The following is a 17102-nucleotide window of genomic DNA, read 5'->3' on the forward strand; positions in this document are numbered from 1 at the left end:
ATAAGGAAAGCATTGTTATAGCCATTATGCATGTGAAGAAACTGAAAGTTCATATCTCAGGTAATAAATGGTGGAGCTGGAGTATGTCTTGCTTCTGAGCTCAGGCTCCTTCCTCTGCTACGAGAAGGAATGGTGGAAGCAAAGCAATTGTGTGGTGGTCGGTCCCTCTCCTTGAAGTTCCCTCTGTTGCTTCATTAGTGCCACTTCTCAACTCAGTGAGGTGGTCCCCACTGTGGCCACCAAGTTTCCAGCTCTCCTCCTAATAGCACGATATGTGCACCCACTGATTCTCAACAGAAAACAGATGGCATGCCCAAATGAAGATGCTGAAAGGAGATTAATAAAGGAACTGTTTTCGAGGGTGTGGGCAGGGTTAAGGGAAAGTGACAAGAAAAGGAGAAGGTTGTTAGATAACAGCAGTTGTTGTCCCCTCATCTCTAGTTCTGGAGGTGCAAGGAGAGGAGTGGTTAGGAGAACCCTGAGAGAAGGGAGAATCTAAGGGGGGCTGCGTGGATGGAGCTGGGGCCTTCGGTAGAGGAACAGCCAAGAGCAGCCTGGCAGAGAGGAAGGTGGCCAAGGAAATACCATGACTCCATTCGCCACCCACTTTCCAAACTCCTGCTCTGGGCAAATCTCAACCAGAAGTTAAATGGAAAGAAGTCTCTTTATGCAGTTCTTGAAGTTTGGCTTTGCGGGGCCAGAATATGGAAGAGGAGAGCATGGATCTGAGGGAGACTATTCAGCACAATGGGACTATCCATCCCACCCTCTTGGAATTGGGTGGGATAATGTGACTTGTTTTGCCCAGAGTGTTAGTTTCATAAGGCTCTGAGAAATTACCATAAACAAGGAGGCTTAAAATAAGAGACATGTATTTGCTTACAGTTCTGGAAGCTGAATGTCTGACATTAACATGTCAGTAGAGCCATATTCCAGCTTCTGAAAGATCTTGGCAATCTTTGTGAGACAGCACACTAAGAAGCTAGGGAAAGTCCTTGGCAAGTGGAATAAGGGAAACAGACAAAATCATTAAACAAGGCCAAATAATCTGAGCAATTTACAGCCTCCTAATGAATAACCAGGTTTTATCTTCTCTAACTAATTACACTTAAGAGCAAATGTTTACACCGTCCGGGGCAGAAGGGCCTCAGTCCAAGTCTTGGAAATTAAAGCTAGCCAGAAAATAACTCGATCCCTCTCTATGTACATTTTGATAAATCAACATATTGAATGACACACCTGGAAAGCTATGAATATTACCTTAAGCCCCTGCCCTGAGACCTCCCCTGGATTCCCACCAGCTAAAGAAAGATAAGGAGCCTCAAGACAAAGGAACCACCAAGCACTCTCCCTAAAGCATGCCCATGCTTTGTCTCTACTTTCTCCTAAACTCTAAGGGTCCCCACAAGACTTGCAAACAGGGGAGCAGTGGGCAGCCGGAGATCATCCTGGGCTTACCCCCTGAACCTGTCTCTAAGGCCCCCTTTTTCTCTGACTTTCCACTGAGCTAACAGCAACCCCACCTGAGCTCACTGCTATCGCTGTGACTTTTACTTTGTAGTGAGTTCATGCAGCTCAGCATGGCCCACACATTCCCTATAACATTTCTCAAAAGCCAAAGGAGCCCTGCCTAGGCTCTCTCTTATTGCTTCTTCTATCCTAAGTTCTTTCTTTGTTTCAATGTCCCAAGTTTTAAGAAACATAAGCTCAAAAATCACCTACACTTGCTTTACGAAATCTTTCCGGCAGGAAGTCAAGAACCCACACACTACCAACTGGCTGAGGCAGACCTGCTCTGGGCCCAGTCCCTGTCCTGTATCACCTGAGTTTCTCAGCTTAAGCTGCAACACTCTGAAGTCTGTCTCCACCTTCACATGGCTGCCTTCTCTATTTCTATGTCCTCTCTTTTTCTTATAAGGACACAAGTCATTAAATGTAGGGTCCACCCTAAATCCAGTATAATATTATTTCCAGATCCTTAGCTAAATCCATATGCAAAGATCCTATTTCCAAATAAGGCCACATTTTGAGATTCTGGGAGTAGATATTAACTTTGGGAGGATACCATTCAACCCACTATAGCCAGTAAATGTGCTAATTCTGGGCAAAAGCATCAAGACCCAGCATGTAATTTGCCACTCCCTCCCGCCTGCCCGCCCCATGGAAATCTGCAATGCTCCAGACAGTGGGTACTCCCTCAGCCCGAGTCCTGGGGCGAGGATGTGGCAAAGCAGAACCCCAGCTGACCTATACAGGAAACAAAACAAGTGTAGAAATCCATGTGTTACCTCCCTGACAGACATCATTGACAGTATTAAATAACCACAGTCCAGCCCTTCAGAGATATTCCCAGCAGCTAAGGCAGCTCCCCACTGCCTTACATACAAAAACACCCTTGAATACTGCACTAACCAAAACCAGTTTGCAGGCTCCGCATTCCTTTTAGTCCCAGTTCCATTGGAAATATTTCACTGCATCATATTCCCTCTTTGGGGGCTAAGTATAGAAAGAAATTGATGTTAAAGACAGTCTTTTGTATCCTTAAAGGGGCAAGTTTTCTAGGAAAAAAAATAGTAACTGCCAGAGCACATGGGTGTTCTTTAAAATTAACTACAGAGTAGCTGCGTTTCAGGCTGACAGTCTCATTTCCGGTTCCCAAAGAGTTCCCTGCCTGCAGCTGCGAAGAATGTCTGCTGAGAAACCATCCTTCTCTGTTCTGAACCCGGGCTCTCTAGGTGTGTTCCCCCTGCCCTGCCATGGCCACCTGTGCCGAAGTGCTGGAGACGCCCCACCCCATGAAGCTTGTTTATTAGTGCTACAGTGAGTCCTCTGGGCACATCTACAGATCTACTTGTCTCCAGTACTGGTCTAATTGCAATGGGTGTGGGCCAGCGCACTCCAGTTATCATCAGATGGTCTTCAACAGTGAAGTGAATAACGAGGATCAAACTGCCAGGCCAGATAGACAGGCATCTTTGGAATCATGAAAAGGGTTCCTGAGTCCATGTTCTTTTAACTTCACTTGCCTGTCTGTCTTGAATGGAAGCCTGGATTGAGGGCCCCCACATGCCAGCTGCTGCAGCCCCCTACCACTTAATTCCCCAAACTGAGTCCCTGAACCACAACAGTGGGAGGGAAGGAAAAAGGTAGAGAGACACTGCGCTTACAGGGCTGGTTCTCAAAGTGTGGTACCTAGACATGCGGCACCTGCAGCACATGGGAACTTATTAGAAATGCACATTCCTGGCCCTACCTCCCACCTCTTAAACCAGACACACTGGAGTGGCGCCTGGCCATCTGTGGGTGGGGAGTCTTCCAGGTGACTCTGGTGCACACTGGACTTTGATAGCCACCTGTGTAGGGCCAGGTGGTCTGTGAGGAGGTGATCCATCTTGGTAAAAATACCATCAGCAACCCTGTCCCTTTGATCTGGTGGGAAAGGCCCACCTGAGTACACAGAGGGTCCCTGGGAAGCCTGGCTGTCTCCTGGACCACTGGGCAGTTTGTATAGACCATGGTCATCACAGCTCCTTGTGGGGAGGACGAGTGCTGTGCAGTGGGGGCAGCGCCTAGAACACAGAGTCCTGTGGCTCCATGGGAAGGCTCTCACATGGAGCAGGGATTCTGTACCATCTCACGTGAAGGGGCACCTATCCTACCTCTGTCCTGATAGAAACCAATGTGTCCTTCTGAGTGGCTTGAGGTTCTCTTTAGTTTGATATGTAGTGGTTTTAGAAGTGGTTTAAGGACCTGGTTGCCCTATAGTTACAAACTATGTTTTTGTATGTCCATCAAGGTGCTTAGTATCTAAGATCTCTGCTAATCTCTTGTAAGTTTCCACTTACAGGAGGACATTTTGATAAAATGTGTAAATCTTTCATATTTTTAAATAATTGTGTCTCTTTGTTTAGGGAAGGAAGTAAAAAAGCAGAATATTTTCTGCAGGAATGAGAGTTCAATACACATTTTACCAGATGACGAATTCAGAGGCACCTCCGTTGGCAGTACGTGAAGTAGGGGAGAAACGACTTATCCTCTATCGTAATTCAAAAAAAATGATTCATTCCTTTACGACAGCCATATGGACTAGTCTGCCTGGAGCTGGTTCTGGTAAATTCAGGGAAAGGCCTCATCTTAATCTGCTCTGTCCTGGAACGAGGCATCCTTGTCCATGGAAAGAGCATGAGTGCTTTTTCGAAGATGTAAGAACAGCTCCTGATACAGAAACCAGTCAGATGGGCTGATGGATATATTCCTCTTCTTCAGCAGTTCAGGTGATTCTCTTAATTTTGTCTAGCCGTACTGGATTGCCTGAGAAAGTCTACTGTGTTCCTTGCACAGCACAGCATCTTAGAAACCAGGATTTTTTTCAGGGTGGGTGTTCTTTTTTGGAGGAAAGGTTGCACTTCTCAATCTTTTCTTCCTCAGAACCCTCCCTGCATTTGGAGCCTGGGAAGTATGGCCCCAGAGGCCAATGGAACATGCTTGTGCCTTTATGTGCTCCCATAGTCACCCCCCGTTTCCCTCCCTCACCTCTTTGGAGGCTGAGTCCTATTCCTATCCAGCTGCCTTTTCCTTCCCAAGAAGTAGCTTTGTGCTAGTGGACCTGTAAGCCACATGAAAAGCTATCAAAGCACGAAGGGAAGGAATCAATAGTAATACATGTAAGCGTATACATGTATCATAAGTGACAGGCTCATTTCCATGCCAGTTAAGATGTTCCCAGTGCCTCTAATTGACACCCTGTGCGTCTGTGTGCTCCAACACTGAATGAAATATACATGGCTGGACTCGCCCTGTAGAGGCACAGGGGACCACTGCCGATGGGCTGAGGTTTGATTTTCCTGCTGAGACCTCGTCATGGCTACTCCAGCTGGCCCAGGCCTTTTTCCCTCTGGGAATTCCCACATCCCTGGCCTCTTTGGATTCAGTCACTGAAAGTTGTTTAAATGCAAATTATTTTCTAGGAGGTGGAGTCATTATTATTCATGAGTATTTGGACTTTAATGAATCTATGAGCTTAGAAGGGAATGGGCCAGAGTCTTTTGGTAATAGAAGCCAGGGAGATATGTTTTAATAATGATGGGTAGAAAAGGAAGAGTGAGATCTGAAATGCTACAGAAACTATAACCCCAGACTCGAAGAATAGCACAAGGATACCAGTTATATGGTAAGAAATTAGATGGAAAAAGGGAAGATGGGAAATAAAGTGCCTCCCCAAATCCACAGGTCATTTGTGTCTGGAGCTCTTGGCAATTCTTCCCTAAGCAGATGTGTTTGTAGAAATTGTTGCCGAGTGACTGATATATTGCACATTTGCTGTAGAATCACTACTTCCAAAAGCTTATTTATTTATTGAAAAAGTTATTGATCTTACTGGGGATCCAGCCCACAACCCAGACATGTGCCCTGACTGGGAATCTAGCCTGACTTCCTGCTTCATAGCTACACATTCAACCACTGAGCCACGCCGGCCTGGCAAGAGTGCCATGTATAATAAAAGTGTAATATGCAAACTGACCAAGCAACCGAACAGCAGAATGACCATCCAGACGACCATGCTATGGTATGCACTGGCGCCAGGCCAGCCAAGGTGGGTGCGATGCGATTGCCATCGCCCCATGATCGCCCAGCAGAGGGAAGCCCATGCCACTGGGATGGCAGGGCGATCAATGGGGGCTGGGGGGGGGGGGGACTTCACGATTGCCCCTCTTTGGGGAGGCCCAGGGCAACCTCTGCTCAGCAATTGATCGCACAGCTCTGCCAAGGTGGACAGGGCCTCCCTCTACTGGGCGATCCATCATGGAGCCCCGCATTCAATTGCCCTGCAGAGGGAGGCCCAAGCCACCAGCTAGTGATGCTGTGGCGGGTGTGCAGGGTCAACCAGTGATTGCCCTGCAGGGGGGGGCCATGCCAGCCAAGTGATCACACCCTGTCACTTGCAGAGGAAAGTGACTGGTATCAGGGGATGGGGGGCAGGGACAACTGCTGGCAGCTTGGGGTAGGAAAGCCCTGATAGGCCCTGATCGCCAGCCAGGCCTAGGGACTCTACAGGAGGGGTCCCAGATTGTGAGAGGTCACAAGCTGGGCTGAGGGACACTGCCTCCACACTCCCTCCACTCCCTGCCCCCCCGCCTCTGCCATGCATGAATTTTGTGCACCAGGACTCTAGTTTTAAATAAGGGGCTTAGAAAAGGCTCACTCAACAATGACATTTCAGAGAAAAGTGAATGGAGACTAAGCAAGCTGGGCAGATGTCAATGTGGAGATCATCTGCGGCAGAGGGGACAGTGAACACAGGATCCTGTACCAGGAGCATGCCTGGCTTGTCTGAGGAAGAGCAGGGATGGGTGGAGGTAGAGGGACCTGGGAGGGTGACAATATGGCCCAATGAGCATGAGCAGGCAGAACAGTAGGGGATCAGGTCAGAGGATCATGGGGTGTCCAGTTCACACAGACACTTAAAGAATTTAGCTTGGGACACTGAGTGATAGGCTTTTGAACAGGGACGAGATATTATTCAACTTAGAATTTAATAGTCTATTGAAGAGGTTGATTAGAGATGGTAAATATTTTTTGAAGGCCATGAGGTCTCAGTTGTAACTCCTTGATGCTGATGTTGTAGCATAAGGTTAACTCATGAGTACGGCTGTGTTCCAATAAAGCTTGATTAACAAAAGCAGGTGGCAGGCCAGATTTGGCCCATGCTGATCCTTGGGCTGTTATAATCCAGAGAGATGAAAGTAGGTGGGATCAGCTGTGGAGGTGGTGAGAAGAGTCAGATACTGGCTATATTTTTAAGGTAGAGTCTGCAGGATTTGAGGTTGCATCAGATATGGACTGTGGGAGAAAGTAATGATGACTCCAAGGTTTTTATCCTGAGCAACTGGAGAAATGGAGTGACTGTTACTGAAATGGTAAAAAGTTGAGAGACAAGGTTTAATGGGGAAGTACGAGGAAGGGTATCAGGAGTCAATGAGGACATGAAAATTTAAGATGCCTTTAGGGTAAAGGAATTGGATTAGATGTTCCCTAACTTCCCTTCTGGCTCTCATATTCTATGTCTCCATGATTGGGAGAAAATAAACATGTACCCTGCTGGCTTCTGCTGTGATCATGATCTTCGGGGAGACCATGCACTCCATATTCCTTCATCTTTCCTTAATGCACTTGGCAACTGCTGGCTAGAAATCAGTTGCTAGAAGGAAGAAATACTGGAAGGAAGGCAGCTGCCAGCTGAAACTAGCAGGGGGACTTGGAAGAGCCACTGAAATAATGCATGTGCCCGAGGAGGCTTTGTGGGCTGGAGGCCATTCCTGGGTGCCTTTGTTTCCTGGAGGTTATTCATAACAGAGGGCTGTCAACCAACCAGGCCAACAACATCCAACAGTCCATTCATTTTCTAAGAAAAAGCAGAGCAACTTCTTCCACTTCACCTCCACTCTGCTCTTAGAGCAACCACACTGCAGACTCACCAGTCCAGCCCTCTGTGTTGATAGCCCAGAGCCCTGAGTTCATCCTGATGGCCCCTGGAGACCCCCAGGGTGTTTGGCATCAGCTTCTCTGGGCTATTTCCTCCCTCTCCTCTCTCATCTCTCCTCGCTGGGAGATATGTCTTCTCTCTGCCCAAATTCTTTCCACCCAAGAAGGGGCTCTGTGCCAGTGGGGCTGTTTGCTGTGTGGAGAGCTGGCAAGCCACTTTGGGAGTGAGCTGATAGGAATATATTTAAAATGTGAGCATTTATCAGAAGCAGCAGATGGAGGCAGCAGAGTGGAGCTCCCAGCACCGAGGGCAGGGAGTATTTCATTCAAGTGTGAAGTGGGCACCATCTCCACCCAGCTGACACCAGCTCCTGAAGCCAGTGAAGAGGAGGAGGAAAACAAAAGGGGCCACCTTTGTGCCAGGTTTGGGAGGTCACAGCTTTCCTGGACTGAGAGTTCTACATGTCTCAAAGACCACATTCACTCCCGAGTGGAAGGAAACCCATCCACAATCCCTTTCCCTAACATTTTTTACGTCTTTAAAGCTTAGTAAGTTTAATAAAAATTTTGAAGTTCAGAACAAATGGAAATGCAGACCATTTCATGGATGTAGAGAGGCATTATTTCATTCAACAAATATTTGTTGTGTGCCTCAGACATACCAGGAGTTGCGTAATACTCTGGGACAGAGGAGATCCAGGCAAATATATATATTAGTAGAGGCCCAGTGCACAGATTAGTGCACCAGTGGGGTCCCTCAGCCTGGCCTGCACCCTCTCACAGGGGGATGTTGGACTGCCGGTTTCGGCCCAATCCCCAGACTTACCTGCGGGGATTGGGCTAATGGGTAGTCCAACATCCCCTGAGGGATGTAGTAGTGCGAAAAGTGGAAGGGAGCCAGGGAGGAGCCCAGACCCAGGCCCGACACCATGCTGTTCCCATTCATCCCAGCCCTACTGGGCATGCAGCCTCCATTCATTAGGGCTGCTGCAGAGGGGGGAGAGGCTGGCACAGTCACAGCTGCTCTTGCCAGCCGTGAGCCCAGCATCTGGGACCCATTGGTCAGCTGAGTGGGGCTCTTGCTGTGGGAGCATACTGGCCCCCAGGGGGCAGCTCCTGTGTTAAGCATCTGCCCCATGGTGTTCAGTGCACATCATAGCGACCAGTCTACTGGTCATTTGGTCTTTCAGTCACTTAGGCTTTTATATTATATAGATACTTCTTAAACATTAGAACTGTCAAAAGAATTTTTTGTTTTAATTTTTTACTGTCATCCCCACAACCACCACTACCCCCAAAAAGTACAAATATATTTAATACCTATTCTATTTACTATTTATAATAAAGAAGTATATTTTTTAGTGGTAAATTTCCTCAGAGCAGAAGTATCAAACTCAATATATCAGTGGGGAAAAACCACTGACATTAATTTCACATTGACTATTTGACAAGAGGACTATGATCATGCGAGCCCATCGAGAAGGTCAGTTTTAACAGTTGCCCTAAGACCTGTAGAAGGAGCCCAGGTCGTGTAGCAAAGGGGAAATAATTTACCCATCCATACCAAAAACCTTCGGGGAAATGCTCGCCTTCTGTTTTTTTTTGGTTTTGTTATGTTTTTAAATATATTTTTTATTGATTTCAAAGAAAAAGGGGGAGGGAGAGAGAAAAACATCAATGATGAAAGAGAATCATTGATCAGCTGCCTCCTGCATGTTCCCCAAGCATGTTCCCTGACCTGGAATTGAACCCTAACCTCATTCCTGGTTCATAAGTTGCCACTCACCCACTGAGTTACACTAGCCGGGCCTTTAAAATTTTTTCTTTTTATTGATTTCAGAGAGGAAAGGAGAGGGAGAGATATAGAAACATAGATGATGAGAGAGAATCATTGATAGTTCTTTTTTTAATGGAGATTTTTTTAAGTGCCCTCAATAAATAAATCATATATTTCTTCATACTGACTTTATACAAGAGTCCCAATATGTGATCCTTTGCTCTATTTTATGTAGAAGATGTCATTCCAAATCCCCTGGTCAGAACTAATCACTCTTTTCTTTGGTGTCAGGAGGGAGACTTAACATCAGATTTAAATATACCAAGTTATGCACTTTGCTCTTTGTCCTGACGCACTGTGAATTCTTCAAAGAAATGTGCTGCCCGGTGCACGAAACAATTGGCACTGAATGCACCAAATGAAACAATAATGACTGTGCAGAAATGCTTGCTGTTATAACAAATAAAAAAGAAATATTTCCAAATGTTGTTCATATTTATCATGTTATCTTCCTATGCAAAGTAGATATATTACAAAGCATTCAGTTATTATGGACGACAATATCACTAATCTACAAGCTCTCCAAATTGTTTGTTTTATTTTTTAATTATTATTATTTTAAGTCATTTGTGCAACAACCTTTGTTAAAGATGTACTCAGTTTCAGTACATACCCTGATGCCCTGCGAGGTAGGAAGGTAATTAAGAGACAGTCCTTCCCTACAAACCTGCCCTTTTACAGTACAAGGGACAGGGCCAGAACTAGGTTCAGGGGAAGTAAGAGGGCACCATGGAAGGAAAGTCCAGGGAATTACTGGGGATAGAGAGGGGAGCTGTGTAAATTGCTGCATGAAGGAAGCATTAAGTGGGTCAGGCAGGCCAGCAAGAGAGGCATTGCCCCGTCTGGTAGTTTGGAAATCCTAGGGGGCATTCCTGGTGGTTGATGGAAGGACAGCCCTGGCATTTACTGGATGGAGGCCCGAGGTGCTAGATGTCCTGCTATGCATGGCTTAGCCTAAACACCAAAGAGCCTCCTGCATCCAACCTGACATCTGGGTGTCCCTCCAGACATGTGTATAGGTGAAAATCTGGGTATTAGAATAATCTCAGCCCCATCCCAACTGCTGTCACATATAAGCACAAAGCATGCTTTGCAGAGTGTTAATAAAACCTGCATTTTGCAGGAATCTGACTCCCTATGAGCCAAAGGAAGGCTGTGTTTTGCTCTCTCTGGAACTTTGCCGAGAGTCATTCACCATCTTTAAAAGTGTTATCACTGGCTGTGTCATTGCTTAAGGTATTTGTGTCACCAACACAATGCCCCTGAACCGATCTTCATTTATGTTTGAATGCCCAGTGATTCTAGGTAAACATTTCATTACTTTGTGATGTCTTTGAGAGCAGTTGCCTCTCAGCATTTTCATACAGAAATACAGTGCACATTATACTCATATTACTTACCTTTTTTATTATTACTGTTAGAATATTATATTGGATTTTTGAAGTTATGAGTGTAGACATGTTATCTTCGACATTTATTTCAACATAGTAAAGGACAGGTTACATTTTTTTAATATATACGAAGGGAGCATTGAGTCTCTAAGGCTGGACTTAGTGAGATGGGCAAAGTAGGTGGAAAGAGCATTGTAGGTCCTCAAATAACAGGATTTCATGATAATATCAATGAGATGCAGTACAGACTTGGCTCTTATATCAATTAGCCTATGGTAACATTGGTTCTGTTATACGTGATTTTGCTGAAAGTCTCAGAACCTATGAATGACGTTAAGTGAGGATTTACAGTACTCTAACATTTTAATGTATGGAAGAGTCACTGGAGGGTTTTGTTAAAATGTGTATTTTGACCTATTAAGCCTGGGGTGAGGCCTGACAGCTTACGTTTCTAATGAGCTGCCAGGTGATGCTGATGTTACTGGTCCATGCACAGACCACACTTTGAGTAGCAAAGTCCTAGACAAAGGGAATTACCTGGGAGAAGGTATAGAGGCCTGAAAACTTTTTCTGGGAAACTAGTCACTTAGTATAGTCAGAGCACAATATATTGTGTGTTGAGAGATGAGGTTGGGGAAAGGGGCAGGGTTAGAAAAGGCAGCACCTAGTCCACCCTGTTTGAACTTCATTTTGTAGAGAACAGAGAACGGATTTAGAGTAGAGTGTGAGATGTTAGGGACAGCTCTGCCAGGCACAGGGAATAGGGAGTTCCATGAGAAGACATTTCCAATTATGTTGCTTAAACATAGAAATAATGAAGAGGAACTGAGGAAGCCACAATAGAGTGAAGGGAAGAAGACAGGCTTAGTGTTTTGGAATTAGATTTCCTGGGACTTGTGAATAGTGATGCCATTGGCCAACATAGGAAGCAGAGAAGGAGATACAAGCTGGAAAATTGGCTTTTAGGCAAATGAACTCAAGGAACCTCTTCTATCAAAACACAGAAAGTCATCCAATTGGACTTCGATGTGAAGGCTTTTATTAACAGTGCGCTGTGTTGTGGAGAAAAGGGGATCCTTGTACACTGTTGGGAGGAATGTAAATTTGTGTAGTGATTATGGAAAACAGCTTGGAGGTTCCTCAAAATGTTAAAAATAGAATGCCATATGGTCCAGAAGTTCCACTTGTGGGTATATGTTCAAAGGAATAAAGATCAGAATCTCAAAGTGATATCTGAACTCCCATGTTCATTTCAGCATTATTCCTAGAAGCAACTCATGTCCAGGGACAGGTGAATAAATAAAGAATATGTGGTATATACATACAAAATATTTTTCAACCTTAAAGAGAATGAAATCCTGCCATTTTCAACAACATGGGTGAACCTGGAGGACATTATGCTAAATAAAATAGCCAGACACAGAAGAACAAATGATACCTGATACCACTCATATGAAAAATCTGAATGAGTCAATTTCATAGAGGCAGAGAGTAGAATGATGGTGGCTGGGATTGGGGGAGAGGTATTAGTCAAAGGGTGAAAAGTTTTGGTTATACAAAATGAGTAAGTCCTAGAGATATGCTCAATAGCAATGTGATTGTAGTTGACGATCCTGTATCATATACTTTAGAATTTGCTAAGAGGGCAGATCTGATGTTAATAGTTCCTATTACAAGCCAGTAATAAATAAGGGGGCAGAAGGAAACTTTTGCAGGTGATAAAGATACATTTATGGCATAGATGAGGTAATGGTTTCACATATGTATACTTATCTCTAACCTCATCAAGTCATATATGTTAATTATGTATAATGTTTTTGTACCAATCATACCTCAATAAAGAGGTTTTAAAAAAACGTGTATTGACCTGGCTGGTGTGGTTCAGTGGTTGAGCGGTCAACCTATAAACCAGGAGGTCACAGTTGGATTTCAAATCAGGACACATGCCTGGGTTGTGAGCTTGATCCCCATTAGGGTGCATGCAGGAGACATCTGATCAATGATTTTCATCATTGATGTTTCTATCTCACCCTTTCCCTTTCTCTCTGAAATCAATGAAAAATTTTTAAAAAACCAAAAATGTGTATTGTAATAGGGATCATTCAATACAGGGTGTCCACTTGCCATTCTCCAGTGGATTTCTGAAGTTGTGGAGAAGGAATAAGCTCCACGGTTATCCAGGCTGGGTGATGTACTAACATACTTATTTTATTATTGAAAGGAGATTAAATATTATAATCAAAGACACAGGTGGGATGAATTTCTTACTTCCTTGGTCCTGCTCCCTCTCTTTCTCACACACATACACCACACGCATTTATATCTCCCTGAAACCATGGTATTTGCTGAAATCTCCAGGAAACAGTCACTCAGCTAACCTCAAGTAATATAAGTTTATTGTAAGGCCATGTTTCTCAAATGTAGGCCATACTTCAGAGAATTATATCACCCAGGAGTTATGGTAAACAACCGGGAGAAAAATGTTCCATAGCTTTCTCAGTTGTTCACTTTAATCAAAGGATTAAACATTAATTTTTATACAAAAATTAGTACAGATCTCCTAATGAGCACAGTGCAATTTTCTCATGCAATTTTAAAGGTAAAACTGACATAAGACTGCAAAGAAATGCTGACCTTGAGATAAACTGCTGGGCCAATCCCAGACTGCTAGTGGCTCACATCCATTTCTTTAAGAGGAAAAGTCAGAGAGGTGTTGTATAGGACCCACGTAGAAATCAAGACAATAAATAGCAAGAGCCCCACAACAGTTATTGTTAGAAACTGGATTATTGTTCAGAGAACAGTTAACTAAAGCATCCAAGGTGGCTCTGGCAAATGAATGACCTTGCCATCACCTCAGCAGCTATTTCATCCTCTGCCCTTAAGGTAACTCTGGCAAGGGTGCATGTGCTTCAACATGCTTACTCCCACCTGCCAACCACCCTACCACTGCTTTATATCTGTTGTTTTCTGCTTTGCTATAGCATTTGCGTACAAATAATCTCAGGACACCCAGTGGTCTTCTGTAGCCTCTACAGCCTACTTTCTTTCTGGGTATCTTTTGCTTCTGCTCCCTCTTTCAAAAGCCCAAGCCAATTTGTGTATTAAATGCAAAACTTTCACTTCATCAAATCTATGTCATACCCCAAACAATGTTTTTAATAAAAATGGCTGAGATATTATTATGGATTTAAACTAAATAAGTAGAAACATAAATAAATACATAGAGAGCTTGAACAAATACACTTAAACTTGGCAAACAATCCATTTGTTGGGAAGGCTACCAGCTTACATGTTGTCACTTTAACCTTGAGGAATTTCACAGGCAACTCACAGAAAATTAGAAAGCAAAATGGTAGTTGTCTTTTCTTGGGGATTCAGGCCTATGATGAAACAGGATTCTTTTCAGAGGAGGATCCAGAGCTGGGGCCTGGGATTGTGCTGCAAGATCTGTAAACAGCAGCCAGGCTGTCTGCACATCGCCAACCGGCCTCGGGACTGCACCAGGCTGCAGTGTGCACACGGGCCAATCATTTCTCTCCCAGTTGGACTCCTTATCAAGCATTTCTTATTATACAAATTGGGAAAAGACACCCGTTCTTCCCCAACTGCCTATTTTCAGAGCTGAAAAGCTGCTGCCTCCTAGTCCAATGGCAAATAAACAAGAGACTTTAAGTAGGGTTCTGATGATTAGATCCACTGACTCCTATGCAGTCTGCAGTGCTGTCTTCAACATTATCCTCGCCCGATTATCCGTAACTCAGGGTTAAAAACCTCATTTCCCTCTGATGTGATGGATGAGTGCTTGAGCATGAAGCGAACATGTGCAAAATAAACACGGGGAGGAGTTCCGGCACAGCCTCATCCTCACACCAAATGCTGCCAGTCTGGCTTCACTCTCTGAGCTCCTGGTGAAATCATGTCTCACACGGATGGTGTTACCCTAATCCATTATTTTCAGAAGGTGTCAAGCTGGAGGCCTTGATCTGGAAGGTGCCACACAGAAATGAAATCGACTTGCACCTGGATGCCTGCACCCCTGGGAGCTCTCAGCAGGCGGAGGAAGGTCTGTGCCACCCAGAACAGCTTTCCGTGCAGGAGGTGGGCCATTAAGTGCCTTCTGAGCTCCATTAGTTACTCCTGCTGAGGCTTAAAAAGGCCTCGTAAATGCACAAAAATTAAATCACCTACGAGGTAAGGAATGAGATAGTCCTTTGCTGCTAAATATTATGTTCTGTTCAAATGCTCTAGAACCACATATGCGACGCAGAATCGGAGTCACACCTGCAAGGAATGCAGCACTGACTGGGAGTTCTGCACCCAAATCCCAATGAAAGCTCCTCATCTGGTAATGATCCTCTGATCTGGCTTCAAGTTAACTTCACCTCACCCCCAGCACCACTCCAGGCGGAACCCTCACTACCACTCTAGCAAGCCCCAGGCCTCGGGTGGGCTCAATCAGAGCACCAGATGCTTGAGGTCCCTGACTTAGTGAGGGCTGCACAGAGGTGCCATCTGGGGCGGATGGGACTCCTGAGAAAGGGAGATGCACTCCATTGGCTCCCCTCTCCTCTCCCTGAACTTGGGAGAAGGTGGGTCTGAGACTGCAGTCAGCCCTCTGCCCTCTCAGGCAACCTGGGCAGGAAAGCAATCAGAAGGAGAGGAAAGCTGAAAGTTGGCGAGACATTGGATCCTTCTGATACTGTTTTGGACCCAGAATCCAGTTGTACATCTGAATTTTCAATCATGCTAGCCAATAAGCCCCCTTTTTCTTAGATTTAGGTTTCCTTTCACATCCAATCAAAATAGCCCTAATTGATAACCCACCAAAATGGAGAAGGTTTGAATTTACCGTTCAATTTTGGAAGAGGATTATCTCATTCTACACAGGAGGAGGGACACTGAGGCCCAGGTAGGTGGCTCCTCTTACCTACCAAGCTCCTCTGCTAGCTAGCAGCACAGCCAGGACTAGAGTCTCTAGCTTTCTCATGTGCTGTTGTCACTGTACTGTGGGAAAAATCAACATGTAGGATTTGTTTAAAACTTTTTATTTGTTTTGTCAATCCTCATTGGAGGATATTATTTCCATTAATTTTTTGAGGAGAGTGGAAGGGACAGAGGGAGGGGGAGAGAGAAAATGGACATAAAAGAGACACCTTGATTGGTTGCCTCCCACATGGGCCCAAAATGAGAGGGGAGTGACCTGCAATCCATGTATGTGCTCTTCATCAGTAATGCCCCCCACACCACAGAGCCACACTGATCTAGGCTGATTAAAACTTTTAGTCCAATTAAAAGTTTCCTTAATGTATATCATACTTTAAAAATGAATGTATAAATTAACATTTTAAGTGATCCTTTTCATTGTTGACTTGAAAAAAATTCATAAAATTTCTCAGAAATGTGCTGTGGTCTGCTGTAGTAACAATAGAAATAGCCCAACAAAATAGCTTAAAATGTTTTATTAAGTATATGTAATATTACAGGGTAATATTTACAAAGTTATGTTTTTTAAATAAAAAAGTGCCTTGACAAAGATTGCAGATATTCAAAGCATCAACACTGATAATTGATTTAATACATATAAAAAAACCTTTAATGTAACACAGCTGTAAAACAACTTTGGTCTTTAAATCACTTCGGAAAATGACTACTGAAAAATAGCACACCTTTAATTGCTATGAAAAAAAAGCCCCCAAGAGAGTATCTTGCACATAGCAACACTGGAGTTTTCTTTATTTAGATTGTAGATGGACATTCATCTGGTGTGGGATCTAATTCTCAGCGATGGCTTCTGTAAATAATGCTCCATTTAATAAAAACAGAAATGTCTTCCTTTCTCACCAACCCTAAAAACAACACATCTAAGATTCCACTGACGTTGCCTTACAGAGAAGCTTATTACAAATGCTTTCTTTTTTACCTAAAAGCTAAATTTATGGGAAAGCTGGACTTAAATGATAAGAGCTGTCAAAAACCAAAGGCAGGAAACTGCCCATTCACTGCTCATCTCTTGAAAGGTACCTGGGTTATCCCTTTTAGCCATGGAAACTCACAAAGGACCCCAGTGGGAGATGGCAGTTAGTGATATTGAAAATACAACACAAGTAAAACTTTCTGATCATACTCACCATCAAACAAAATATCATAAAAAGATAAAGGGTTGCCCAACAATCATTTCTCTAGTTTCCAAGGATAGGTAGATAAGGGGTATGTATTTCCATACATAATATGACAGATGTCCATTTTTGAATACTCACTTTGGGACAAGAGAAATCTAGAGGTGGAATAGAGCTTAATTCTTATTGAGATGAAGGAGTAAACGCATCAGTTTTGAGCTTTCTTCACTCAAACCACAATTTGTTTGGTCACTTACTATAGTGACTACAGCA

This window comes from Myotis myotis, unplaced genomic scaffold (genome assembly GCF_014108235.1).
Source record: "Myotis myotis isolate mMyoMyo1 unplaced genomic scaffold, mMyoMyo1.p scaffold_m19_p_2, whole genome shotgun sequence".
In the NCBI taxonomy this organism is placed as follows: Eukaryota; Metazoa; Chordata; class Mammalia; order Chiroptera; family Vespertilionidae; genus Myotis; species Myotis myotis.